Raw genomic sequence first — 23795 nt, forward strand, 5'->3', positions numbered from 1 at the left:
GCAGACCTAAGCAAGGGAACACATTCTAATCTCACTGTCATATAATGTTCCTTAAAACCTCTCACTTTCAGCATAAATGACTACAAAAAAATGTTTTGGTTTCTGTAAGTACAACGTTGAGGTAAGAGGTAAGCTGAGGGGCTGGCGCTGTGGCACAGTGGGAAAAAAGCCCGGGCCTGCAGTGCTGACTTCCCATATGGGCGCTTATTTGAGTCCTGGATGCACCACTTCTGATCCAGAAGTCTGCTAATGTGCCTGGGAAAGCAGCAAAGGATGGCCCAAGTGCTTGGGCCCCTGCACCCACATGAGACCTGGAAGAAACTCCTGGCTCCTGGCTTCAGATTGGCCTGGCTCCTGGCTTCAGATTGGCCTAGCTCCTCCATTGCAGCCATCTGGTGAGTACACTAGTGGATGGAAGATCTCTCTCTCTCTGTCTCTCCCTTACTCTGTAACTCTGCCTCTCAAATAAATAATCTTTTTTTTTAAAGTGACTTTTTGGGGGCCGGTGCTGTGGCGTAGCAGGTAAGGTGCTGTTTGGAGTGCTGGCATCCCATATGGGCACCAGTTCAAGAACTGGCTGCTCCACTTCCAATCCAGCTCTCTGCTACCACCTAGGAAAGCAGTAGAAGATGGCCCAAGTCCTTGGGCCCCTGCACCCGCATGGGAGACCTAGAAGAAGTTCCTGGCTCCTGGCTTTGGATCGGCACAGCTCTGGCCATTGTGGCCAATTGGGGAGTGAACCATGGAGTGGAAGACCTCTCTCTCTCTCTCTCTCTCTCTCTCTCTCTGCCTCTCCTCTCTCTGCGTAACTCTGATTTTCAAATAATAAAATAAATAAAAAAAAATAAAGTGACTTTTTATAGGCATTTTTGTATCTAGGAATCCCTGCCCTTTTGTTTTTATAGGCAGTGTTGCTTTCTAAAATCCTAAGTTCTAGGGGCTGTACAATTTTAATTGATGTTCTATCACTTAAACAAATAAAAACCCTTAATAACCCTGTGAGTTTAATCTTAGATTCCTCCTTAGGAAAAAATACAAATGGGCTGTGCATTAAGGAAATGTTAAGAATCTGAACAGGTCTTCTTTACCTATTTCTCCTTAAGTGCTAACATTTGTTTTCAACTTAAGGCTCCATAATATCAATTAATATCATTAAGTTACCTAATTAAGACCTACAAAATAACATGTTCTCTTGTTTAGATTTTCAAACTGTTTTATTTTTATTGATGTTGTATCAGCTTAATGTATGTTGATAATACAGAGGAAAAAAAAGCCAAAGGAGATGAAGTCCATCAGTCAGGGCAAAATCACAATAGTTTTGGTCACAGAGAGGAAGAGTTTTGTTCAGTGCAGTCTAATTTGCTGTGGAATATTTGATGTAATAATCATGTTACTTCTCACAGCAATGGTTCACATAAGAGATTCCATGTTCTCCAATGGCTCTTACCCCACATCTGCACCCAACCACATGTATCTGAAGAGGTCATAAATAGAAAGAAAATGGACGATCATGACAGACCACAGATGTACCAAGTTATAAGCCCGGGGAAGAATATGTAGTCTGTTAGTATTGAAAGAAAAAAAAAAAACAACCAGGCAGCAGTGTACAGATAATTTGAGGCTTTATATTTAAGAATGTACTAAAGATACACTATGTTGTGATGCAAGCAGAGACAATTCTATCTATGATTCTAGTACATGTGGCCCATGTAGGACTCTTAACCCTAATAAATAATCATAGCTTGAGGATAGAGGTTATGTTCTGGACCAGGCTCCTAATGGAAAATTCAAATGCAGGACATTTCTGGGGCCCATAATCCGAGTTTCCAGAAGTCACATCCAGTCATCCACATTTAAGCTACAAAAGTGGTTCTGAGACCAGGTGGATGACTAGGTAAGTTCGAATCCTTATAAATGTATAGCTTTATCTCCCTTAACTTTGAAAACAAATACATTCTGTTTATGCTAATCCAGTGTCCTTGTTCTCTAGATGTTTTTGTATGTCTGCTTAATCTCATCTGGAATATTTTGCCTGCTCCTTACTACCTGTTCACATCCTCCCCACTTGCAAAATTGGGTTCCAGTTTTACCTCCTTTCTAACTCACACCTAAGTGGCTAAGTAGGCTACCATAATAACTCCTAATTGGTCTGTATCCCCAGACTAAGATCCTACTGACTTATTCTCCAGGTAATAGCTACAGATCTCTTTTAACCTACAAATGACAGCATATACCCTTTAAAAATATCCTCTTAAATGCAAATCAAAACCACAATGAGGTTTCACCTCACTCCAGTTAAAATGGCTCTCATACATAAATCAACAAACAACAAATGCTGGTGAGGATGGGAGAGGGGAGAAGATACCCTAATCCACTGTTGGTGAGAATGTAAACTGGTGCAGCCACTGTGGAAGACAGTATGGAGATACCTCAGAAAGCTTATTGGAGACCTACCATATGACCCAGCCATCCCACTCCTGGGAATTTACCCGAATCCAAAAAAATCAGCAAATGAAAGATTTATCTGTATCCCCATGTTCACTGCAGCACAATCCACAAAAGCTAAGATATGGAATCAACCCAGATATCTATCAACTATTGACTGGATAAAGAAATTATGATATTATACACTATGGAGTACTACTCAGCTGTAAAAAAAAAATGAAATTCTGTCTTTTGCAACAAAATGGATGCAACTAGAAACCATTATATTTAGCAAAATAAGACAGTACCAAAAAGACAGACACCATATGTTTTCCCTGATCCAAGATAACTAATAGAATACCTAAAATTTAATGTACTGGAGTGAAATGAGCATTTTGAGATTTGATGATTGTTTACAGCCCTTGTCTCTTCCTTTGAGGAACAATGTTTTATTTTTTTTCTTCATACTATTTGTTGAACTGTTTTACTTCATAAAGGGTAAACTTTATGATAATGAAGTATACTGAAAGTACATTTTTGTAAAAATTCAGAGTGGGAAAGGGAGATGGAGGAGGAAAAAGAGTTGGAGCAGGGCAGAAGGGAGGATAGTGTGGGAAGTCTCACTATGTTCCTAAATCTGTATACATGAAAAACTTGAAACATATAACTTAAATAAAATTAAAAATATTTTAAAAATCCTCTAAAGACTTCCTTTCAGTCTCTACCATGACCCATGTAATCATGTCAACATGATCATTCTCTTACTTCATTCACTTTGAGTCACACATTTCTTCTTGCTCACCTTATATCATTTTAAGTAGCTCCTACTTCAAGACCTTTATGATAATTATTCATTCTGCCTAAAATGCTCTTTTTCCTGATATCACATACTAGTTTTTTGCATTATGTAAGTCTTTTCTCAAATATCTCCTGCCCAGTGAGAATTTTTCTAGTATATTTCAGATAGCACTTTTACCACTGTCTATCCCTGTTTTCTACCTCCTTATCTTGTTTATTTTTCCCTAGACCATATATATATGATGCAATATATTTAGAGAAAGAGAGAGAGAGAGAGTCTGTCTCTCTTTCCACTATACAATAAGTCTCATAGGGAATTTTCTTTAGTTTCTCACTATATTCCCAGTAACATCTGAAACAGTATAGGTGTTTGACAGCTACTAACTGATGGAATGAATAGGCAGATGAATAAAGTAGTCTGAGACTTTTATGTCTCATCTCAATCTCATAACCTTTAAATTGAGAAAAAAAAAAATCCTTAGGCTTCGTGGTGCAGCAATGTTTTGGATTGTTCCAGGGCTTTTCACTTTTTCCATGGGACTGCATAGGCCAGCCCGGACAACCACCTACAGGTCAGGTCTTAATACAGAGTTATTGAGAGGAGTAAACCAAATTAGATAGTTAGCTAAAAATAGTATCTCCTTTGAGTTTATAAAGATATTTCCCCAACCAAACTGGTCTTAGTGTATTAGACTGGCATTGAATACTGTGCTTAAGGTACTCCCAATTGGAGGGAGAGCAAACTATTCTTTCATGCTATTTATTTTGTGAAAGTACCAAGTATAAGTCATCTTTGTATTCGCAATGTTCCAAATATTGCTGAACAGATAGCAGAGTTTCCATGTTTATTAAATAAATGCCAAACAGACTCATGATAAAAACACAACAAAACTTTCAGTGCTATTTTTCTATATCTCAATTTTGTGATAGTAGTAACTAATCTCAACGAATAAAACAATTGCCTTGGGGGCCAGAGCTGTGGCACAGTAGGTTAATCCTCTGCCTGTGGCACTGACATCCCATATAAGCGCCAGTTCTAGTCCCAGCTGCTCCTCTTCTAATCTAGCTATTTGCTAGGGCCTGGGAAAACAGTAGAAGATGGCCCAAGTCCTTGAGCGCCTGCACCTATATGGGAGTCATGGAAAGAATCTCCTGGCTCCTGGCTTCAGATAGGCTCAGCTCCAGCCATTGAGGCCATTTGGGGAGTAAACCAGAGGAGGGAAGTTCTCTCTCTCTCTCTTTCTCTCTCACTTTCTCATTCTCTGTAACTCTACCTCTCACATAAATAAATAAAATCTTTTTTAAAAATTAGCTTGATTGAACATATACTATATAAAATCTATTCTTGCAACTTTCCTACATAAATCAAATTGAAAAACTCATTGTGAAGAAACATGTCTCATTCATCTTGTATCCTACAGTTCTTAGGACAGTGTCTGACTGAAAAAGGAGGAAAAACTTCAGATCAACAGATAGAGAAGTTAAAAGTCCTGGCAGCAACCAGTGAGTATTAAAGAATGCCAGTCTGACATGATTATCAGATATTAGGTAATAAATATAATGCCAATTAAACATATGGATTTCTACCTGTTTCTGCGGAAGACTTGAATTTTAAAATTATTTCATGAGCATAGGGGATCAGAACTGATGGTGATTATTTACTATAAAACTGCTCCTTCCCAGGGTATTGCTGATCAAAGTGCTAGACACTCAAATCCATGAAAATCTACACCTTTTCAGTCAACCCTCTTTTATTTATTTATTTTTTTGACAGGCAGAGTTAGACAGTGAGAGAGAGAGAGACAGAAAGAAAGGTCTTCCTTTTTTCCATTGGTTCACCCCCCAAGTGGCCGCTACGGCTGGCACATTTTGGCCGGCGCGTTCCTCCTGGTCTCCCATGTGGTGCAGGGCCCAAGGACCTGGGCCATCCTCCACTGCCTTCCCGGGTCACAGAATAGAGCTGGACTGGAAGAGGAGCAACCAGGACAGAATCCGGCGCCCCAACTGGGACCAGAACCCGGGTTGCCGGCGCCACAGGCGGAGGATTAGCCTAGTGAGCCGTGATGCCGGCCAGCCCTCTTTTATACTTAGGTAAGATTTTTCAGCAAATGGATGTTGTAGCAGTTTGTTTACTAAATAAGAAAGTCCTCTTCAGTATAAGAAGTAATAGCAGAGATGATGAAATATACTAGGAAATCAATATTCTTTATGTATATCCATCATGGGTAGGTAACCAACTACTTCCAATTGTCTGAGACTGATTGGTTCCTGGGATATAGAAGTTTCAATGCTAAAATAGAGAAAACTGGGGCCAGTCAGGGCAAGTTGATTGCCATAATCATGGTACAATTTGCTAATTTAGTTATCTGATATGTATTCATATCTCTATGTGGGATAAATATATATATATATGTAGAATATATGATGAACAACTGGGTACCACTAGGATATAAATACAAGTGAATTATGAATTCACTGGTCTGTGTGGACTCAGTACCCCATAAAAAGTACAAATCCCTTTTCATTTCATTTTCTCTTGATTTCATCTCTAAACCCTCAGTTTGGACTTCTTACTTAAGTGCCAACATTGAATATATGGATTGCTTTTATTACAGTTGCAGACATTAATTTAGGGTATTAGGGAAATTTGCTTTTCTTGAGAAGAGAGGGAAAAATGAGAAGCAGCAAAGGAGCCTGGTGTCAACGGGTGCATGGCTCATCTATTTTTCACAACCACAAATGTGGTCATTTATGATTCTAATGTCACTAAGAGCAATTAAAATTTTCCTAACCCAGTATGCATACTTTCTATGTATTCCAGAACTGAAACATACAGTTTAAGCTCCCAAAACCAAGGCAAGATATATAAATTACTCTAGACCTAATTCTGCTGAGCTACTTAGTGTCAGACAAATGGAAGCAGCCCCTTGTGTTCTCCTCACAATACCTATGGTCCCCATCCCACCACACCATATGGACTTAAGGGGGCTCCAAGGTAGTAGTCAGTCTTTGAGCACAGAAGAGCCATCAGAATCTATCTTGCAGTCTGAAAAAAATATTGCATTTTCCAAAAAGTTACAATGCCAGCTTTAAACACTGAAGGGCAACATCTTCTTTCTGAATATCTCTGGTCAGTCTTAGCAATGAGACCTACTTTTGAGGCTCCATTTCTTTTATGTCTTTCGTATTTAATGATAAAAAAGAAATATCTACATTTATAATACACATGAAATAGTGAAATTAGGAAAAAATTCTATTTGATGTATGTCTGTTTTTTTTTTAAGCTCCCATGACTAAAAAGATCAACAGTTACCTACACTTGTAATATTTATGCCTCCCAGACTCAGTGTAATGAGTTTCATCTCTGATTGAATTTTTATAACTGACTTTCATTTACCTGTGAAATAGGTAATAGAAAGCTTTGGTAGGCTCCTGCCCTAAAGAATCAGATGCAAAAGTTAGTGCTACTGCAAGGAATAGAGGGAACAAAAAATTGTCACCTTCACAGGCTACCACTGTATTCCTTTGCTTTTTGGGGAGAAGGAAAGCTACCATCCTAGATGTAAACACAGCAATGAGTGAAGTACAGAAGATTGATCAAACAAATCTGAAAACTATTGTCTTCAGCTCTTTCATGAAACCATGGTGTGTCCTAATTTTGGCCAAGTGCCCAGTTGAGAGAATTCTTCCACAAGATGAACATGTTTCAGAGCAAACCCTTATCCTAATTGATGGTTTTTAAAAGCCCAACCCTCCATTCTGCTCAGGGCACTGCTTGCGTAGGTAAGCCAACACAGAGGAGACAGGACTTCCTCCATTAGACTGGCTGGAACCCAGGTTTTATACGAATTCAGCCTAAATAAAAAACCTCTGCTTTTCAATCCCTTTGTTCTCTTGGATGTCACAGCTTCCTGCTCTATTCGCTTCCTTTTATAGTCTTCCCTCACCAAGCATTTCAGGAAAAAAAAAAAAAAGCTAAATAAAGATCACAGCCTGTTCCATTGTGTCCCCTTCTTCTTCATCATCTTCTTTTCCATTTGTGCAATGTTGTGGCACCTATTAACTACCAATGTTTTCAGAATGACATTATACAAGGTGCAGGCTGTACCACCGTGCCCTAAAAATATCAACAACTGCATTAGTCTCACAATAATTAATGGCAGGCATTATGCAAATGACAACTTTTTCGCTGCAAAATAATGACATTTCTTCATTTTGAGCAGAGTTATGCAAAACAATGAATTTAGGATGATAAATCACACAGGAGAATTAAGAAAGCCATAACGTTCCTGCCCAGGCAGGCAGAAAGATAGACAGACCAACAATTTAGAAGACATTGTTTGTTCCCACACCACTATAAAAAATCATAGCCAGTCGGCCATTAATGTGTGTGGGTTTTTTTCCTTCTCCCCTTTAGGCAACAATGCATAAGGGGATGCTAAATTCTAGCAATTGGATCATTACAAGTCACAAGCAAATTTTTCTTTATTAACCTTAATAAGTCATTCACTCAGAGACTATAGTCATCAGGCAAATAAAAAGTATCACATGCCATTCTGCTACACATTAACTAATTCCTTATGCAAACATCACAACATATAGCAATTACTGCCGCTCAAAAAAACAAAGTCATTTTCAATTTATTTTATTGCCTTTATACTTGGCCATTTCCTGTAGCACATTATCGTTTCTTTCCACAACAACCCGAGGTGGAATGAAGAATTTCTGCAGCAATAAGCCCTTCCCCTAGTCACCTTTGTTACACCTTTTTCCCTTGCTGGGGCTGCTAAGATAGGTTAGAGGCAGGGTATGTGGGTGCTCCTTTATAGCGCATCTCCAGTAAACCTTACTCAGAATGCCACATGCAGTTCCTATCACTGTGGCAAAGGCAGCAGGGGGTAGACACAAAGAGCAGGTCTGATTGTCACCTACATTCACTACCATCACACCAACAGCTTTCCTTGGTTCCGTGAAACAAAGTAAGTCTCGTTGTAGATATGCTACTAACAGGTGAACATTAAAGTCAATAAATGCAATGTCAACCTGAGAGATGCACATCATGGTTAATAAGGATTATGAGGCAATTCATCTTGCTTTATTCAGCACATAACCTGTCCCTTCCAGAATTTTAAGTGAAGTACAATAACATCTATGGAGCTTTCCCTGTCCCCAGTGTTAAATAGGATATCTTTGCTTTTCTATTCTACTTTGTTCCACAGCATTCATTATCCAAGGCTCCCAGGATATGAACCTGACACTAAATAAACTCTGCTCCTTGTCATTGAATTCCTTTCAGCCCATTTTACAGACTGATAAGAGGATTCTGAGCCCTGAGGGTCTTTCCATGATATTGGGTAAGGAAGCAGGTCAAATCTGATTTTCTCTCCAATGTTCTAACCTGTGAGGCTTGTGGCCTCTTGCTCATAATCATGAGCACTCTTTCCTGCTGGTAAACAATTATGCTGAAAAGAGCTTGTCCACATACTTTCTCACACTAGATGATCATCACCCTCTATTCTCCTAAATCTACAATCCATTCCCCATTTCTTAAGGTAGAACATTTCCAAAATACACACAGGAAAAGCTCCCTTTTCAGTTTCTCCTCCTGAAGGTAATAACATTTTGCAGTTCTCCTTAAATAAAATCCAGCCCATGCTGGATCAATAAGAATGATGCCCATTTCCCTAATGGCAGCCGATTGCCATTTGCTATTCAAATCAGACTAGATAAATTACAGTACATGCCAGGGAACAGGCCAGTGAATTAAGACAGGCCTCCAGAGGACCAGCGATATTATTAATCTTTTAAGACACTATCATATTTCTTCTTGACAGTGTGCGTAGACTCACAGACACACTGCACCCAGATTGAAATATCAGCTGCTGAAAAAAATCAATAGTGTTAGAAACACAATAATTTTTGGTCTGCAGGGCCTACACTAAACAACATTCGTACCCCTCTGTGCCATCTCTTCTCCCACTTCCCATTTCCCATTCTCTCCTCCTCCATTTTTGCTCTTTCCTTTCCATTCTATGGTTTTAAACGCTCATAAGCCCAAATGACAAGATATTAGGAAGAAGTTTTCACTGGTAACCCTGGCCATTGTGGTTAGAGTGTTGATTTTCCATGGTTATCTGAAATGCAGTTTCACTAGCCTGGTACACTGTTTGGGTGTTATTGTTCTTTCCTATTGTAGTTCACACAGACACCCAACCCTTTGGGCATTTGCTTCTTTTTTATGAAGAAATGCAGATATGTAGGGAAGTGGACACACCTAGACAATTCTGGAGAAGTGGAATAGAGAGAAAGAAAAATAATGGAACCCCAGAACAGAAATGAAGACAAGAAGGGCAGATTCATTGAAGAGTAAGTGGAGAAAAACAAAACAAAACAAAACAAATGCTTCAGGGTTAGGTGGATGGAGTGCAATGTGTAGAGGGAAGTGTCTTCAAATTATATTCTGAAAACTTGGGTCTGAACTGTGTCTCTGGTATCTGGATGCTGTGCAACCTGGCCAGTTACTTAACCTTTCAGAGCTTTGGTTTCCTTATCTGTTAAATAAAACAATATAACCACCTACCCCCTGGCATTCTTGTGGGGGTTAACTAACAAGATGTTTGCATGAGCCTTCTAAATAATAAAGTGCTTTGTATATGATTAAGAATGGTAGATAGTTAATTTCTGCTACAGAGATTCCTTAAAACATGCTTTTTAAAAAAAATTCTATAGGACTAGACTATCATAAAAGCATCTTACAGGCTATCAATAAATAAACAAACTTATAGCTGCAGAAATGTCATTTATGGTCACATTGCTGGTAGTTGGCACAACTTCAACTAGACCAAGATCTCCTGATTGGTGGCCAACACCATTTACAGTCTACCAGACTGATTTTGCCTTTTCCAGATCTCTTTTTACTCCAGATTTGAGGCTTTGATTCTTATTCATGTTGTTCTTCGACTGTGAAAGCAGACCGAAGACACAAACATAAAACACCAAAGCAATTTAAAAAAAATTAAACTCCCTCTGAAAACCACACATACACAAATATCATGCTTGTCTATATAATATTGTCTTGATCCTACCTCACATTTTTATTCTTTCTTTCATAGCAAAATTTACTGAAAAAATTATCTGATTAGCTACCACCATATTTTTAGGAACTCTTCTTCTACTAACTGACTTTTTCCATTACACTCTACCAAATTTACTGTTGCCAGATCCAACAGTCCATTTTTAATTTCATTTTACTTTTAGCGGCAATTTAACATGGTAAACCATTTCTCCCTTCTTGAAACACTGTGTTTATCTTCTGGGACACCCCTCCTTCCAGTTTTTCCTACTACCTTATTGGACACTTGAAACCAATTTAATTCTCATAAAATTTGAAATCTGCTACTAGTAATTCATTCTCAAGTTATTTCTGATTTGGAATAAACATAGCATACTTAGCAAAACAATGGACTCTTAGAAGGTATTCCTGAGATATCCATGTATTGAATGTCTAGATTTATGATTTCCTTTTTTGTTTATTTGACAGGCAGAGTTATAAACAATGAGAAAGAGAGAAAGACACAGAGAAAGGTCTTCGTACCATTGGTTCACCCCCCAAAATGGCCGCCATGGACAGCCAGAGCTGCGCCGATCCAAAGCCAGGAGCCAGGTGCTTCTTCCTGGTCTCCCACGAGAGTTCAGGTGCCCAAGCACTTGGACCATCCTCCACTGCCCTCCCTGGCCACAGCAGAGAGCTGGACTGGAAGAGGAGCAACCAGGACTAGAATCAGCGCCCATATGGGATGCTGGCGCCATAGGCAGAGGATTAACCAAGTGATCCACGGTGCCGGCCCCTAGATTTATGATTTGCTAACACAGAAGAGGACAGAAAATAGAGTTCTTAGTTTCAATTGATTTTTTTTTTCATTCCACATATATCATAACAGACCACATTAATGAATTTTGAATATAAGGGATCTTTTACCTAATAATTTGTCAAATGAATAGATTTCTATATATGGACAAAAATCACAAGTTTTTTGTTTTGTTTGTTTTCTCTACTGTGTCAACACACACAGTGAAGACACAGAATTTCACATGGACCTCCATACTGAACTCAAAACACATACTTTTACACACAGATCTTCATAGGTTGTCATAGTGATACCATCTTGCTTATTAATATTTTTTCAATACCTTTAAGCCTTGTGGGTTCTTGCCACATATTCAGAGAAGAATTCTGAATATTGACTTAAATAGACCAGACAACATGGTAAGTTTTAAGGATTTTATTTAGTGAGAGAAATGAGTAGGAGAGGGAGGGCTTTATTTGGGGGAGAAAGCGAAGTCTAGAAGCTAAGTTGGGTCCATACCAGGCAGAGAGCAGGCCACAAGTGAGCCACATGCAGCAAGCATGTAGGCAGGAAAGCAGGGAGCTGGTGGCCACAGGCAGGGCAACAAAAGGGAGGGGCCCACTCTGCTTCAGGCCTTTTATCCACTTCAAAGGGGAGTGGTTACCTAGTCTGATTGGCAGGTGGGCATATAGGTGGGGTCAGGTAGGGGCATGAGATCACACAGGAGCATGGTATGATCTTCCAGCTCACAAATCTAATCTAATCGAATTTACTCTGCCTACCTACATCAATAGAATTCAACTAATTGTTCCAACTTTCAATTAATTGCCCCATCCAGTTTCTTGTTCCTTTAAGTTTGCATGACCACAACTATTCCTTGAGGTGCACATGGCAACAAATAAAAGTGGAAACCATTCCCAAAGTAATAAGAGTATGAGTAACCTGCAGGCAGTATGTCTGATCCCCAGCAAAAGCAGGAAGATTTCTTGTAAGAATATAAGGTAAACCCTAGTGTACTGTCGTCTGGTTTCAGATGGAGTGAAAGTTCTTTGCGTCAGGGGAAGAAACAGTCCTTTCTGACTGAAAAATATGAACAGGGGAGGAAAGTACCTGAACACAGTCACTGACTGACTGTAACACATAAAAGATTGCTAGGATGATAAACTATCACAAGCTATCAAGACAACACAGGGCTAGTCAAAGCCAAAAATTATCTAAAAATATTATGGCACAAAATCAAGAACTTGGTTCCTCCAAGAGGATGAATAAAGGTCATTTTCTTAAGGAAAAAAAAAGGAATGCTCCCATTATTTGCATGCCACCTGTGCCCAGGGGCAAACACCGACTCCCTTTCCTGCTTAGATTCTTCCACAGAGTCAGCTTTCCTGGCCCCTAACCAAGGTTTTTCTTTTATCTAGACTAGAACAAAGATTCCATTTTGGGTCAGGAGAACATATCAGAAAAATTCTCAGAGTTAATACTTTAATTATATACAAACGTATGTGTGTGTGTGTGTGAGAGAGAGAGAGAGAGAGAGAGAGAGAGAGAGAGAGAAAGAGAGCTGTTCCACCAAGTTAAACTTTAACCATATTAATCCAGGGGGAAAATATTTCTGATTATCAACTAACAATTTTGTAAACAGTTATCTCACAGGTTAAATATTAACTTGAGAAATTTAACTGAAACTCCAAACAAGCAGGAGGAGCCAAAAGGCCAGGAAGGAGTGAAGACTTTGCTGCCTGTGAGTTATCAGGTTCCCTGGGGAAAGAGGGACTCAGGAAGTAAAGGTAGCATTTTGATGGGCGCTGGATGATGCATAGGAAACTGGGGGGAGAGCAGATGACAGCAGGAAAGGAGCCTGCAAGACTCCCGCTGTGTATTGTCACATTTCACGAGGCAGAACAATGAGTTCAGACCTCACTAGAAAGAAAGCTCATGGGGAAATGAATCTACTGATAATGTTCCTACTAATTGAAGGATAACAAAGATGTGTGTTTCAAGAATACTGGGGGTGGGGAGTGGCTTTTCTTTTTTAAGACACCAAACAGGAGGTGGGTTGGCCCACAAGCCCGCCTGGTACCTGAACCTCACGTGGAGCATTCTGGAGCCCCTCTCCACGTAGAAACGTGGGATAAAGGCTGACATGCTTCCCCGTTCCCAGTTACTAGTAATAAGCAAGGCTGGAATGCCAGCCAGCAATAATGAGTTATTAGGGGCTCTGACTCATGTTCTATGCTCTCGTCGACTTGCCCATCAGTTCAACTCCTGATTAATAGAATCATTTCACTAAGGAAAAATAGGATCTAGCCAGCAGACCAAGTCCAGAAGGTTTTCTATACCTGAGTTGTTTCACTACAAATATCGTCCTCTGGCAAGACTCAAAATGTTGAAAAAAATCCACGTGGCCAGGGAATTTGCACAATCTTGACATCTGAGGTGTACAGTAAAGCTGATATATTTTTAATGCTGTTTCAAGAATTGTTAGGATCTGTTAAGAGTCTTCCTGTCTGTATTTGAAAGATCAATCGCCTTGCAGATTAAAAAAAATCATTAAAAGAAATCTTCCTTGTGAAGATTTTTAAGGAAGACTCCCATTGGTCCTGAAAGAGTGAGACCAAATAATGTGACTGGCTCAAGGGAAAAATAGGATGAGGTTTAAAAAAGGAAGCTACAGAAATAATTCTTAGATAATATTATGTATATTTTGTTTAGATTTAAGAATCTAACCCATCACATGTTACTTTTGGTATTTTTCTTATACATTTAATACACAAATCATGCTTATTGAAAACTAAAGAATATAGATCACATCTTATACTTGGAAATATTTTACAGTTTATAAAATATTTTCACATAAATTATATTTTGTTTTACTGACAAGTGAAAAAAGTAAAAAAGAGCAGGTTCTATAATCTCTCTTCTATAGATAAGAAAGTTTCATGCTGGCATTGATGTGGTTGTGCAGAGTGACGTGAACAGAGGAGATAGGACTCATTGGCAGCCTTGTTATCCATCTGAACATGTGGAGTGAGGGAGCAGCATGAGGCTGTGGATAAGGAATGGCTGTATGAGCGGGTGGCCAGAGGAGAGGATCAAGGAGGGAGAAATGCTAAATAATTCAAAAGGAAGTGCAGAAAAGCCATGAGTAAAGAGCAAAATTTAGAGTAATTTATGGGAAAGAAAAAATATTTGGGACAAGAATTCAGATCACTTATACATTTGGTGTATAATCATTGTATGCCTACTATGTTTGCTTTTCTGTGATAGATGTAAACAACAATGTATAGAGACACTGATCTGTGGCTGAGGTACTTAATATCTAGTTACTGACTTACTTTTCAGAAATAATTATAGTACAAAAAATTCAGTTATTCAGAATAAGGGTGTACAGATAAAATCATCACTTATAGCTAGGTTGACAATGGAAAGCCTCAGTATGATGAAGAAATCTTGCTGGACTTCGAGAAAGATTTGGAAAATGATCAGATTCAGTTTCTGTGATGGGCATAAGAAAAAGCACAAAAGCAGAAAGAGATATTTGGGAGCAACAAAGAAAAAGTTAACTGCAATTGTATGGAAATAATGTTGAAAACATAAGTTGTGTGTGGAAGTGAAGGAGGTCCTTGAATGTTGGACCAAGTCATCCATTTTTTAAAAAAAGCCATCTAATACAGGCTTTTAAGTAGGGCACTGGTGTGATCAAGGTGGTATTTTAGTATGAGGAATTGGGAATGATAGGCAGAATAGGTTGGAACAGAGAGCCTAGAGGGAGAGGGACCAAGAGAAAGAGAGAACATTGCAATAACCCAGGCATTACGAGTTGGTCATAAATATCTGACCTACGTACGTAGTGTTTGTAGCAATGTAAAGGAAATGACAGGTCTGGAGACATTGTAAGGAAAGAAATGATAATTAGTAGTTGTTAAATTTCTACTACATGCCAGGCACTGGACTAGGTACTTTTCACCTAGTTAGCTCATTTAACCTGTACACAGGCTCTAAAAGGCAAATCACCTTATTGTTTCTATTTTACAGATGAATAGTCAGCAACTGTCTCAAAGTTATACTGTTAGTAGGTGGTGAAGCCAGGATTCAAAATCCAGGGATTCTAACTCCAGAGCCTGTTCTCTGAACCTCTGTGTTTACAGTTTTTCCTAGGGATAAGGATAGCACTGGTGAATCATATTTAACCAGATTTGATAGAATTTGATGACCAGTGTGTCTAAGTTGTAATTATGGAGTGTATGAAGTTCATAACTGTAAAGCTGTATAGTTCTGCATACATTCCTACAGACTTATTTCTAAGAGTATAGTTTAAAAACTTGCCATGGGACCCCAAACCCCCAATTGTGTCTAAATCAGAAGACCCTGGATTCTTGTTTCTGAGATTGTTGGGTGGAAAGTAGAATGATGACACTATGAATAAAAGCACAGAAATTAACAAGACCTTCTCCTTCGTGTTATACATTTGTTCTTAATGTTCCAATGACTTTTTGGACTTAAAAGTATTGATTTATATCAAAAGTCACAAAACCAACTGAAGCACCAAACTTCAAAACACTTTGAAGATGGATGCTTGTTGATTCTTCTTTCCTGATTCCATGAATGTATATTTGGAGTTTCACACAGTTCTTGGTACATAACAGTTATGTAACAATAACGTGGTGAATGAATCAATCAGAGGGGTATTAATCATAAATAAGGGGCCAGCGCTGTGGCATAGTGGGTTAAGCCTCAGCCGGCAGCACTGGCATCTCATATGGGTGTCGGTTCAAGTCCTGGCTCCTTCTCTTCCTATTCATCTCTCTGCTATGGCCAGGAATATCAGTGGATGGCTTCAGATCAGCCCAGCTCTGGCCGCTGCAGCCATTTGGAGAGTGAACTACCAGATGGAAGACCTCTCTCTCTCTCTCTCTCTGTATCTCCCTCTCTCTGTCTGTAACTCGGCCTCTCAAAATAAATAAATAAAAATCTTTTAAAAAATCAGAAATAAGTTAAAAAAAAGGGTGAAGGCAGTAGAGTCAAAAACATATGACCCAGAATTTGACAGACCTTGCTTCAAATCCTGGCTCAGTCATTTTCAAACTATACATCATAGGGCAACTTATTCTGAACACTTTGTATATTAATAAACATTTTGAATAGGGAAGCCAGATATCTTTCTGGATTCAGTCCTTCTATGGAAAGGTAGTGGAACTATGCAAACCTAGAAAGAAATGTTCCCCCAAAGGCAGTTATCTCTAACAAAAGGAAATCTGCAAACTTCTCTTCTTTTAATTTGAAAAATCTACATCAAGACCAAAGGAAAAAAATTCTGCCAAATAATTGCCAGTTCTAAAAGAAAAATAAATTATTTTCAGAGTAGCAAAAACTATAGAGTTTCAAATGAAAGGGAGATTTTAATTGCGGGGAGACCTATCAGCTGAACGGTTTAGTTTGGACTTGTGGGATCAGTAGCAGCCAGTGGGATATATATTAAAGAAAAGACCAAGTTTAATTAGCCTTAAGATTTTATACAGCTTGGCTCTTCCCTCCCACACCTTGTCTGATTCCAACGGGTCAACCTCCTTTTCAATCAGGCTCCCTCCCGTCCTTTTCTCAGCTGCTGTCATGACAAGCCAATGGGAGAATGACATACAGAGGAAAACAAGGTTTGAGTAATTACTGCACTGTGGCTGGTTGTTGTTCGAGCATCATTTTATTCCTTCCAATCACAAAGGTCCTTGGACTTCACAGCTCTGTGTTTCAAATGGGGGTGATGCTGATTATATTATGACATTACAGCAGAGACAGGCAGATCAGACAAAGTGAATTTCACTCAGTAATTAAACTGCAGTTTCTTTCGTCTAAAGTCCAGGGCAGGATTAATCGAAAGGTAGCTCTTTATCATTCCGATTAGTGCTGGGATTTGAAGAGTGAGCTCTGATTTGATAGCTAGCCCTGAATCTGGCTGACTGGTGGCCCCACATCTGTCTAACTTGCAAAAATAACATCAGATCAAGATACATTTGCAAGGTTATGCCCTTCACTTTTATTTTATTTTATTTTTCTGAAGGAAATGCAAATAGATTCAAATATGCTGCCATTTCCATTACCCTGTTTTCTATTACAAAAATGACTATTAAAAAGAACAGGTCCTTCCAAACCCCATAGCATTTTATAAATGGTTTTCAATAATTCCACTTAGTCTCGTGCTCTAATGGCTTCTTTTTTTTTTCCTTCTGAATTTTCATTATCTGAGACTCAATTGGAATATTTGGATGGTCCAAACAATGGATTTTCAAGCTGCTCACAGATTCTACTTATATTTCAAGGACCTCATGGTAGGATTTATGGAGGAATTTTGTTTCCTTCTATAGCTCTTTTAATTTATATGAGATCTTCAAATTCTTTTTTGAGTAATGACTTGAAATTGATTCTGAATCCTAGTTGCCTATAGAGTTACCTATGAAGCTTTGTAAACAATTAGCCATCTAGTGCTCATTATGTACCCATGAATCAGAATTTCTTGGATTTGCATCCAATAATATGCATTTTTTTTAGATTTTTAAAATTTATTGAAAAATAGAATTATATATAGAGAGAATGAGATACAGAGAGAGCTTGTCCATCCGCTGGTTCACTCCCCAAATGGAGCTGGGCCAAAGCCAGGACTGGAGCTTCTTCTAGGTCTCCTGTCTCCCATGGGTGGCAGGGGCCCAGGGACTTGCACCATCTTCTGCTGGTTTCCCAGGCACATCAACAGGGAGCTGGATCGCAAGCGGAGTTAACAGGGGCTTGACCCGCTGTTCAAATGGGATGCTGGCGCTGCAGCTTAATTCACCATGCCACAGCACTGGCCCCACATGTGTATATTCTTAAAGTCAGTAAGTTTTCTGTGTGTAGCTGAAGTTGAAAACCACTGAGTAAGATACAAAGTATACTATCTGTATTTGCAAAAGATTTAACCAAATGAGCCATTGTCAAAGAAGAAAGACATGCTATTGTAGTGGAGAATCTCTTAATAAAGTGATAAAAAGCTTATTTTAGTATCCTTTGGATAGAAAAAAAATATTTGGAGCTCTAAAGAGCCATGAAAGAAGAGGAAAACTACAAAATGGACAGAGGGGCCCGCGCTGTGATGCAGCAGGTTAAAGCTGCGGCCTGAAGCATCCCATATGGGCGCCAGTTGGTGTCGTGGCTGCTCCTGTTCTGATCCAGCTCTCTGGTATGGACTGGGAAAGCAGTGGAAGATGGTCCAAGTCTTTGGGCCTCTGCACCCACGTGGGGGACCCAGAAAAAGCTCCTGGATCTTGACTTTGGACTGGCTCAGCTCCAGCCATTGCAGCCATTTGGGGAGTGAACCAGAGGATGAAGACCTCTCTGTGTGTGTGTCTCTACCTCTCTCTGTAACTCTTCTTTCAAATAAACCTAAAAAAAAAAAAAAAAAAAAAAAAAAAAGGACAGACCTAAGACAAGGCTTCCATTGTTCTAGCTGATAACCTTGAAGGCAACTGTTTACTGATCGAGCTCATCACATGATAACACTATAGCTACCAACCATATAATTTAAGATGACTATTCACTAACATCATGGAATCTCAGAATTTGGACACAAACATGGCATTATCTGTCATCTATTTTAACCCCTTTGTATGTAGATGTCTCTTTAGAAAAAGAAAAGTAGGCTTGAGAAACTCAGCCCTGGTTTAGAGCTTAAGGACACACATGTTGGAGTGCACCGAATTACTGACTTGTCAGGCAGCCTTTATATATGCGCTTTGCTAAGCCTCAATTGTAATATCTTTAGAATGGGGTCAATAATGTGTCTCTCAAATAACTGTTTGGTTTTTTTTTTTTTTTTTTTTCTTTAACAGGCAGAGTTAGACAGTGAGAGAGAGAGAGACAGAGAGAAAGATCTTCCTTTTTCCATTGGTTCACCCCCAAAGTGGCCTCTACGGCCTGCGCATTGCGGCCGGCGTGCTGCTCCCATCTCAAGCCAGGAGCCAGGTGCCTCCTCCTGGTCTCCCATGTGGGTACAGGGCCCAAGCACTTGGGCCATCCTCCACTGCACTACCGGGCCACAGCAGAGAGCTGGCCTGGAAGAGGGGCAACCGGGACTAGAACCCGGGGTGCTGGCACCGCAGGCAGAGGATTAGCCTTATGAGCCGCAGCGCCGGCCCCATTTGGGTTTTATATTAATTAATTTAGATAAGAGTACCTGGCACACAAAAATATTACAACTCTATAAAAGTCTCTTGAAGACAAATGCAATCATTCCTTAAGCTGTCACTGAGTCTTTATCAGCATTAGGACTCACATGACAGTTTTCTTGAAGATTTGATACAGCAAGGAAAAAGAAAATGAATCCAAATAGAAATGGATTTCAAATTTTATGGAGCATAAGCATTACCTGGAAGTGATCACTAAAAATGAAAATTGCTGGGCTCTATTCCCAGAGATTCTGATTCAGTACCTAGGGGTGGAATCCAGGAAAATGCACTTTAGCAACCATCCAGGTGCTTCTGACTGAGGATCAAGGGTCCTCACTTTGCTAAAGACAGCTATAAAAGAATAGAAATTAGCCAAATTTCTTTCTCTAAAATAACCACATTGTGTGGTTTGACCAGGAAGAAACCATGCTTTCTAACCTTAGCATAGAATGCAGTCCGATGTAAGTCTTGTGCAAACATAACATGTTCATAGAGTATGATTATGCTCAGAGTAAAAATCTATTTTTCTTCATTTATATGCATTCCTGAATAATTATCATTTAGCCACAAATATTATTTTCAATTTTTCATCACACTGGGTACATGTAAGTATACAGGCATGGGTCAGACTCATTATCAACTCATCGTTTTCTTCTTACAAAATAATAAAGTAGCTTTCTGAAAAATTTGTGAATTCTTTAAATAAACAAAAGCAGTTATTTTCTCCTTTAAATGCATTGTAGAATAAAGTATTTTCAAACTGTGCTAATCAAGCTAGATAATAAAAATCAATGTACAATTGTGATTTGAATATTTTAAATGCAATTGATAAATTAATTTGCTGAAATGAATACATCCATCCTATAAATGGAGGCTCTTCTGTATCTAGGAAGAAATTTAAACATTTCATTCCCAAGATTTTCCTAGGGAAAGGATGATGACAGAAATTTTAGAAATGCTCTTAGATTTTTAAAAAATATTTATTTATTTGGAAGGCAGAAATATATATAGAAAAAAGGAGCAAGAGAATCTTCCATCTGCTTTCCCAGGTGTATTAGAGGGAGCTGGATTGGAAGCTGAGCAGCCCAGTCTTAAACTTGTCCCCAACTGGCCACAACCTCCAGGGCTTGGCCAGACCAAAACCAGAAGCCTGGAGCTTCTTCTAGGTCTCCTAAGTGGGTGCAGGGGTCCAAGGACTTGGGCTATCTTCCACTGCTTTCCCAGGTGTATTAGAGGGAGCTGGATTGGAAGCTGAGCAGCCCAGTCTTAAACTTGTGCCCATATGGGATGCTGGCATCACAGAGGGCAGCTTTATCTGCTATGCCACAACAACAGCCCCAGATTTTTGTAAAAAAACAATGCAAAGAAATGTGCATTAACTCTATTTAAAAGTCATTGTTCAACATGTTAAGAGAATCATGGTCTCTAATTACAATGGAGAAGACAATTGAGCTGAGGAGAAAAAAATAACAAAAAAACTTCATCCTAAGAAAGGTTTAGCAACATTATAAGACAATATAGTTTAGTGGTCAAGCTTGAGGCTGAAGGACAATCTTAGTGCAGACTAAGCCAGCTGGAATTCTAAACCTAGGATTAGTTATTTAGGATTTCAGAAACTCAGGCACATAATTCTCTAAAGAGGTGACTTCAGTGGGGTCTGAATAAATACAATCTATTGTTTATTATAATAGTTGATAGTTAATTATAGGTACACAAATCATGCCACAAGGAACACTTTAAGGGAAAAAAAAAAAAAACCAGCACAGATATTGAGATCTATAGAGAGCCAAAATTAAGAAAATGTTGGCCTGACTGGTGAGCATTTTGTAAGAAGAAGGTATCTGAGCTGGGTAAGGCAAGGTGACTATGATTTGGCTAGAGAGCAGAATAAAGATCATTTTACACAGGGTGAGGATCTGTTGATACAAGCTGCAGGCCAGAGTTAAACAAGTGTTTATGGCCATCAAATAAACAGTTTAGCAAAACGGTAAAGATAAATTTGGACTAAAGTAATACAGGGTTCTGAGTTCAAAAAAGTCCTTCTTCTTTTTTTTTTTTTTTAAATCAACATCTCTTTAGAACAGTGGTTCTCAAATTTCAGCATACATCAGAATCATCTAGATGCCTTGTTCAGTAGGGCAGGGAGAAGCCAGAGAATCTGCACTTCTAACACATTCTTAGGTGATGCTAATGCTAATGGCCACTTTGAGAACCACTTCTTTATAAGATGGAACGCCAGAATTGAATAGAGACAGAACTGAATTGAAAGATGGCAAGACAGAGTTAGATGCTTTCCAGAATAACTGAACAGCCTTGGTTTCCTATACAATTTTATACCCACTTTCTTACCAAGTTATACAAGAACCTGCACAGAGATGAACTAAGGAACACAATTCTTACTTTGACTTTCTAAGCTGTGTTAGGTTTAGGTCCTTAACGTTAGGGATGAGGAAGCCTATGAACAAAATGAGCTTAGGTCAACCAGCCTGCAAACTTGAAGGGCAGACCTTTGGTAGTACTGCTTGGGATGCCAACATACCATATCAGAGTGCCTGATTTGAGTACCAGCTACATTTAAAATTCCAGCTTTCTGCCAGTGTGCACCCTTGGGGGGCAGCAGATGATGTCTCAAGTACCAGGGTCCCTGCCACCTGTGAGGAAGAAAACCTGGATGGAGATCTTGGGTTTTGGGTCCAGCATGGAACTGTTGTGGATATCTGGGGAGTGAACTAGTGGATAGATATCTTCCTGTCTGTCTCTGTCTCCCTGCCTTTCAAATAAAATGAAAATTAATATATAAAAATTTTAAAAAGAGAACTTAATCATTATTGAGGATATTCAAGAATTGAAGGTAACAGTGCCTGGAGACTGAAGGAAGGTGGAATTTTTATTTTAAAGATCCTCTGTTAATCTGTGCTGGGCATTTTATACTTGGGTGACACTTAACTTCTTGCCCTCAATCCATAAATCCTTAGCTCACCTTAGTTCAACTTTTTGTTTTTTTCAACAAGTAATCAGGAGTGGACAGGGGGAACTCGACCTCTCTACTTAGGCGTGGGGCCACTGTTTAAGCATCTCCACCTCTTGCTTCAAGATCATTCTCCAAGATAAGCTTCCATCACGTAGTAACTATACTGTGGAAATATTTTAAAAGACAGGAAGAGGAAATAAAATGCTCTGAGACTATTTTCTCATGCATGACTCCAAAAGCCAGTATCTCATAAGTCAGTACTTTATTTTCAATGGCAAACTGAAAAAAAATGCATTTGAAGGAGAAAGGTCAAAAGTGTGTTTAAAATGTTTGAAACTTGAAAAATCTCTCAATAACAGTAGCTTGTTTACTTCTGAGCCATTCATATTTACTTAAAATAAGAAGCTGTATAATTATAATTAATAATAATAACAACAATCAGCACAAGTACAGCAGAAATAATGGTGGTGAGCACCATGGGCCCAGATCCCCATAGTTACAAAGGATAAGAATTTGTCTAAGTATTTTTAACAATAGACAGCTGCATAATAACCCATGGAAAAAAATGAAAGGAAAAAACCTCATGTTCCCAAGAAAAGACCATAAACAAAAAGAAAATAAACTTTAATACCTGTTGCTAACTATTGTTACTTTACAGATCAGGTCTGGCAAGTTAGGCAGACAACAACATGAAGCCTCTATGTCTCTTAGGAAACAGCATCAACATGAATTCCTGGATGAATTCATTTTCATTTCTAGTTAGCATCCCCATCCACTCATAAGAGATAGAAATAGCACTTGTATAGTGTTTTGCAGTTCATAAAGTGTTCTCACACACATCATATTATTTGATTGTCTCAAAAATCCCATGGGATACGTAAGCAGGGAAAGTATTAATATTATACCCATCTGAAGGTAAGCTAACTAAGAATCAAAAAAGAAGGAAGCAGAGGCCGGCGCGGTGGCTCACTTGGTTAATGCTCTGTCTGCGGTGCTGGCATCCCATATGGGCACCGGATTCTGTCCTGCTTGCTCCTCTTCCAGTCCAGCTCTCTGCTGTGGCCCGGGAAGGCAGTGGAGGATGGTCCAAGTGCTTGGGCACCTGAACCCGCGTTGGAGACCAGGAAGAAGTGCCTGGCTCCTGGCTATGGATCGGTGTAGCCCCGGCAGTGGTGGCCATTTGCAGGGTGAATCAACGGAGGGAAGACCTCTCTCTCTCTCTGTCTGTCTCTCTCTTTCTCTCACTGTCTAACTCTATCTGTCAAATAAATAATAATAATAAAAAAGAAGGAAATAAACTGACCTTTACTAATATCTATATTAAGTCAAACTGTGCAAACATGAAAGGTAACACAAATCAGTATTAGATACTACACTTGATCTTAGCCAAAAGGCAGAGAAATGATACAAATTAGTATGAGATAATGTAAGATAGGCCCAGAGAATATGATACTTGCTCAAGGTCAAAAATGGCAGAGCTCGCACTTGAACGCAGATGACTGAGCCCAAGTCACTGTGCTTATTCCCACAGAATGAACTCTCATTGTAAATGTCTAGTGACGG

The 23795-nt window shown here is 39.1% G+C and overlaps 1 protein-coding gene and 1 pseudogene across 47 annotated transcripts in view; both read right to left on the bottom strand.

Moving 5' to 3' along the window:
* ZBTB20 (zinc finger and BTB domain containing 20) overlaps window positions 1-23795 on the bottom strand; it is an 873240-nt gene that overhangs the window by 388320 nt on the left and 461125 nt on the right. The window lies entirely within an intron of this gene.
* LOC127483008 (U2 spliceosomal RNA) lies at window positions 23521-23638 on the bottom strand (annotated as a pseudogene).

The sequence above is a fragment of the Oryctolagus cuniculus genome, chromosome 4 (assembly GCF_051225735.1).
Source record: "Oryctolagus cuniculus isolate XC-2025 breed Fujian yellow rabbit chromosome 4, ASM5122573v1, whole genome shotgun sequence".
Classification (NCBI taxonomy): Eukaryota; Metazoa; Chordata; class Mammalia; order Lagomorpha; family Leporidae; genus Oryctolagus; species Oryctolagus cuniculus.